Genomic DNA, 6,742 nt, shown 5'->3' on the forward strand with positions numbered 1-6,742 from the left:
GATGGGAAATTCCTTGAGGACAGGCCCATCTCTTCTTGCTTCTAGACTTCCTGTGGTGACACAGCCAGATTATAGAGAATATAGCCTCTCAGGGAAAAGTCATTTCCATAGAACAGAGTCATTCCTACCTTCTATTTCCAGTTGTCCAAAGTCTTAGCCAAGTTGGTCCCTGTTACTTGCTGAGAGCTCTCTCATCTCTACTGTCTCTCTGCCTGTCTCCTCACATATTAGAAAAATCCAACAATTTACCACTTTGACAGGCAGTTGGGACTATTCACTCCTGGAGGTTTCAAACTGTTGGCAGAGAAGAAGCTATTTCTTCAAACACAGTCACAAATTCCAATTGATCTTTAATTGTGTGTTTAGATGCTTACTACTCACAAGGGCCAGCCCGTGTTCGCTTGTTTGCTTTGTATCTCAAATGCTAGCAAAGAAACTAGTGTGAAGTAGGCCCCCATCCATTCAAAGATTCAGCAAATACAGTGAGCATGTAGAAAGTTCCAACACTGTTCTAGGTGCTAGGAAGACAGTAGTGAACATACGACAGGCATAGTCCTGCCTCTTTGAGCTTAGATTCTGGTGAATGAAAAAGTAAGAGCTAAGTCTTAGCAATGCTTCCTCTGTGCCTGATATACTTTTAGGTACACCACATATGTTTTAGACATTTAATCTTCATACTAACGTACAAATTCGGTCTTATTAAATATCTCTATTTTTCAGATATGAAAACATAGCATACGTTATATATAATACTTATATACTGTTGTGCATGTGTATATATGCATATATTTAGAAACACACATATTTACACCTGCACATATGTAATGCCGATAAAAATGAAGCTGCCCTAGTTTACGTGTGTGGAGGCTGAGGCTGCTGGGCTCTCCCCTCTTCCTCCTCACGTCATCCAGGTCCCCTGAGACACCTTCTCAGAGCTCAGTTTGAAAATCTAGCTTTTCATTTTACATATGGACAAGGTGAAGTTCAGAGAGGGAAAATGACGTATTTAAGTTCTCACAGCTAATTAATGGCTAAGCCAACCCTAGAACTCTCCAATTTTCAGATGAAAAACTTGAAGCTCAGGGATGTTGTCACTTACCCAAGAACTCACCAGCACTAAGTGGTGAAACTACAGTTAAATTATGATTTGCCTGGTTCTTCTGGGGTCATTTTCACTAAGTGTCTTACACCCTGGCCTCATCTTCTCTCTATAAATGTATCTCTAGCCTCCCTCAGTCCAAGACTCTAGACTGTGGCCTCACAGTTTGTCTTCCCTCAATAGACTGACAACCTCCTCTCACACACTCTGCATTTTGATTTTGTTAACCCTCTTTTCTTACCCAGAATGTTCTTCCCTCCTTCTCCACGTACCAAACTCCTAGTCATCCTACAAGAACAGGCACTAGTATCACTTCCTTTTGAAGGCTTCTCAGGACTGACACCTCGATCCCATTACTTTTCCCATGTGCTGGACTGGCTCCATGGGAACCATGCTTAGTTTAATGCATTTTGAAATTCTTAATAATTTACAAGCAAAGGCCCCACATTTTCATTTTGCACTAGACCCTTCAACTTATGTAGCCAGTCCTGCACGTGTCTATTCATGTAACATGTTGTATAGACGCCTATTATAGAGGGTAACACATTGAGAAATAGAGTCTGTCTCCTCTGATGGATTATGAGCTCCTTGAAGCCAGGGACTTGTCTTATTCATCATTGTATCCTCAGCACCAACGAACCAGTGATGAAGCACAAGTAATTGCTCTCCTCTCCTCTTCATTCCATCGTAGTCTCCTAATTAGGAGGAAGTGCTTGACCTCAAGGCAGTCTGCATATCTGCTCCAGGACGTGGATCCTTGCCTTCCCAATGTTGAAGCTATTAGCACTCAATCATATTCCAGGAACACATAGAAAGTGTATGCCTTTTTCTTCTGCTTCAGTGGTTTCCAAAATAAGTACACTGAAGAGAATAAGAAACATTTTAGTTGCATAGATGAGGTGAGAATGTTATGAAGCAAAAGGAACTGACTTATTCCACTGGGTGGGGATTGGGTTCAGGGATAGGATTGTGCTATGATTACATCGACTACTTTAACCAGTGACATTCCTGAAGATTGTGACTGAGCAAAAGCTAAGCTGACCTACACAAGGAAGACTTTTCTAAGTAACCCCCCTGTATTATCTAACTTGGTATGGATGGCTGGTCATGTTTTTTTCATTGTTGAGTACACAGAAGTTTCACATTTCACTTAGAAATAGAAAGAGGCACTGGAAGAGATAAAGCAGTGTCAGAGGAAGGAACAGATTGGAAGGCAGAGATAGGATTGCCGTGCTGTTATCACCTTGGCTTTACTGATAATCCCAGCAAGAACCAGACTGACAAGAAAGAGGAGTTCAGGTTGGGTCACAGAGCCCAGGGCAGCGCCAGTCTGCTGGAGGATGCAGCTCATGTCAGCTGAGTCTCAGTATGATGAGTCCTGCACAGAGACTCTCCTTCAGTATCATCCCTGATTCATCGAAAATTTATTCAAAGTTCTGACTATCCAGGCCTCATACTAGGAGCTGGGAATAAAGAGAGAAAGAAAACGTAGACTCAGTCCTCAAAAAAGAAATACTCTGTAGGTGGTTAAGAGCTGGGAATCTGGGGCCAAACTACTGGGTTTGAAACCTGGCTTAGCCACTTACTTGCTGAGAAATTTTGGGTAAGTTCCCTAAGTACTCTGTGCCTCAGTTTCCTCATCTGTAAGATCAGATAGTCATAGTACTTATTCCAAAGGTTTCCTATGTGGATGAATTTGAGTTAATGCATAAAAGTGACTTAGAATAAAATACCGGCAACATATAAACTATATATATATATTCTTAGCCAGCTATAATCTGATAGGGAAGACGGGTAAGTTACCAGAGGAATTTAATGTGAGAAGGTTGAAGTCAAATCCCCAAAGCCTGGAAGGACACATCATGAGAGGCAAATTAAATGGCAAGCTCAGGTTTAGCAGCAACGGTTGTGGATCACACGATTATGATACAAAATAGATATCTTAATAGACCTAATTTCCAGAAGCTTTTGAATCACACAGGATGTGGTTTTGGAGGGACTTGGTCTATACACCTTTCAAGGACAATGCTGGTCAGAGAGGAGATGGTGAGGCTTGGGAAAGGAACGTGGGGAAGGTTGCCTCCAGCTCCTGATTACAGGTCTGTACATGAGAGGGCACAGTCTTATCTCTTGCATTATGTGCGCACGAGGCAGTAGGGCAGAATTTCTCTTACTCTCTTTATCACTTTGTGACTGTTTCTACTTCAATAAATATCAACAGATATCAAAAGTCTAAAACAGAGAAAGGAGGGAATTGCATTAATAAATTTCTTCCATCACTACCTACTATCTAGCAGCACATGTAGCTAGACTGTGACAAGAACCATGTGCTAGAACCAGCTTGGTTATCCGTTCCACCATGGCGAGAGGTCACCCTGGCTGGGCCAGTTTCCTGCAAAAGACAAGAAATGTAGACAGCAGACAGAGTGCCATCACTCAGTCATGAAATGTTTCTGTTGTTTATGAGTTAATCTGAACTGTTTGCGAATGAAAATGCTGTCGGTCCTCTGAGTCTAGCTTTTCCTTCTCATCTCTTCTCTCCTTTTCAAGACAGCCAGCTTTCCAATGAAATTCACATCCTAGATAAGACCCTTGCTGCACAGGCAAGATAGCAGACATCAAGGCTCAGGGATGATGTAAGTTATGACCAAACGAAAACCACTGCTCTGCGTCCTGTCCGACAGAGATGCGACATTTATATCAATATTTGACTAAGTTTCCCAATTAGTGATTGATGAAATAAAGCTCATCTTCGTAGTGGTGAAGTCATTTTCCTCTTTGGGTGACATTTGCATTGTAAATCTTTCAGAGGGCAGGAATGCTACGTTCTCACCATGTCATAATCTCTCAAAGCGGGACTATAGGAAGAGGAAGATTCTTTTTTAATAGAATCTGAGAAATAGTGTATTTCAAAAAAAAGTGCATTTCTCATAAAATTTGAAACAGATTGGTGGGAGCCTACTAGATAACTAGCTGCTGCAGGAGTGGAAAGTGATTAACTTTGTGGGACCTTTCAAGTCCCCAAGGTTCCTTGTGTCATGGTATGGCTATACTGTGGTAAATACAGTAATAGGAAGCCCTGGACTCAGATCATAAACGTCTTGCAAATAATTAGATGTTCTTTCTCTATAAAACCTCATCATTTCCTTAGTCTAGCTATGAAAATGGATTTCATTTTATTTCTTCCTAATATCATGTCTTTCCACTTAATGGCAACTTTAAAACTGAAAGGTTTTCAGTTTGGCCACTTCAGTGTCACTTTTAATGGGTCAGAATTCTAAGCAGAGTGTCACTATTTGGAAATAATTTCCTCAAATTTTTTAACAAGAAATGGACCCAATTTTTACTCAACTGAAAAAAGTCAGTTCCTATTTGCCTTGATTAAATTTTCCTTGAATTCAAGTCTTAAAAATAACATTTACAGTGCAGGGCTTGCAAACATTTTCTCGATTTTCTTGGTAACATTTATATATATCTTATTCCACTGTTTGTACAGCCACAGAAGTGATGTGTTTTTCCTTTGGGCTTTCTCCTCACTTTAGCCTCAGCCGAAAATGAAGTGCTAATCTCACATTTTGGGCAGACATGCAGACATCCTGCCTGCTCCTAAAAACCTTAACCACCAGCCAGTATTATCAGAGAGGTTTTAAAATGTCTCTTCTGGCACAGACTAAAGAATGGCAAACAGGTTGTGAAAAATCCAGGACTATCAAGGACTGCTTTCCTCTCCATGTGTGAAAGTGTTTGTCCTCTAAGCACAGATGAGGACAGGCCCTTTGCTCAGTTCCTTACCAGCATCATGCCACCTTAGGCCTTAATCTCGGTGAACATTTGTCTGCCACTACCCAAAAGGCAATATAAAACAACAACAACAACAAAACACCTCAATGCTGTTGCTAGCAAAATGTAGCTGCTCTACTCCCTATTGCCTTGGGTCAAGAGTACCCACCCTTCCCCACCCTCCACCCCTCCTCATAGTATTCACCGTATTTGGGTTTTCAAATATAAGGGAGAATTTCTACATAATCAAAAGTGAAGCTCAGGTCTTATAGAAGTAACCTAAGACCACCCAAATGATAACAAACAGAGGCTATTCATTCAGAATTCCCTAAAGCAAGAAGTCAGCTATCACCATTTGCGTTTGGCAAAGACTGAAAGGCAGGCAGAGGAGTGGGAAGGATTTTTAGTGAAAAAGGGCAAGGATTCGGGTATGCCCTGATTGGAGTTTGTTGGTATGTAAAACTGGAGGCTGCTAACTAGAAGTAAGCATCTTATGTGATTGATTGGGGAGCATACTTGACTTTCTCTGGTTGGCCCTGAGCTGGAAGGATGGGGTGGGAGAGGGGGAGGGAAGTTGGCAGTCATTGACCAGCTCCTGACCATTCCAGATCAATTGCCCCTGATGTTATGGGTAGGCTTCCTGGGCACCTTGTGTGGGTCAGAATTTATTGTCATGCATGGTCTGGCCGTTGTCCGTCTGTGTAGTCAGTCTCTCAGTCTATATCAAGGTCAGTGAAGATGGAGAGCTGCAATGTGCAGTACCAGAGCCGCTCACCATGTGTGGCTATTGGGCATTTGAAATGTAGCTAAGCAGAAATGCTGTAAATGTACAATACACACTAAATTTCAAAGCCTCTTTATGAAAAAAAATGACATTAAAAATGTTTTTAATATTGAGTACGTTAAAATGATAACATTTGGGATATATTAGGTTAAATAAAACATATTATTAAGACTAAATTCACATCTTTCTTTTTACTTCTTGTTTTAATATGGTCAGGAGAAAATTTAAAATTGCATGTGGGTCACATTTGCGGCTCACATTGTATTCCTCTTGGACAGCTCTGGAATAGAGGATTGACAGATTAAAGTCTCAGGGGTGAAAGGGATGTTTTCCCTGCAAAATCCTTTACAAAGCCTCACATATTACACACTTTCCATAACCAGGGCAGAGCAGCTCGTAGTCAGGAGGCACTTTTCGGACTCAGGAACTGAGAAGACAAGACATACATGTTCAAAATATTGCTATTTAGAAATGTCATAGGATAGGCTCCACGTATCTTTGGGGAGAGGCTGCAGCTTGGTTTAGCAAATCCTTTTAATGTACCCTTTGATTATATGAATATCAAATAATGGAAGAGAGTGATTGGAGAAGGAATTCCTAACTGGTATTAAAAACTAAAAGGGGAGCCAGCCCGTGGCTGAGTGGTTAAGTTCGTGCGCTCCACTTCAGCAGCCCAGGGTTTTGCCTGTCCGGATCCTGGGCGTGGATATCGCACCGCTCATCAGGCCATGCTGAGGTGGTGTCCCACATGCCTCAACTAGAAGGACTCACAACTAAAATATTAAAATATACAACTATGTACTGGGGAGATTTGGGGAGAAAAAGCAGAAAAAAGATGGGAAACAGTTGTTAGCTCAGTTATCAACCTTTAAAAAAAAAAAACTAAAAAGGTTGGTTTTTTGAATTGATGAGATTATTGTGGGGTTAAGTTTCTTTTTTTTATTCTAGAGAAAGAAGTTAGTGACCAAACAGGAGAAAAGGAGACTAGGATTCAAGAAAGAGAGAACTGAACACAGTAGCTATATTTCTTAGGAGGAGGGTGGCCCAGAAGCGGAGCATGGCAGCTGGCTGGGGGCTGA

Source organism: Equus asinus, chromosome 23 (assembly GCF_041296235.1).
Source record: "Equus asinus isolate D_3611 breed Donkey chromosome 23, EquAss-T2T_v2, whole genome shotgun sequence".
In the NCBI taxonomy this organism is placed as follows: domain Eukaryota; kingdom Metazoa; phylum Chordata; class Mammalia; order Perissodactyla; family Equidae; genus Equus; species Equus asinus.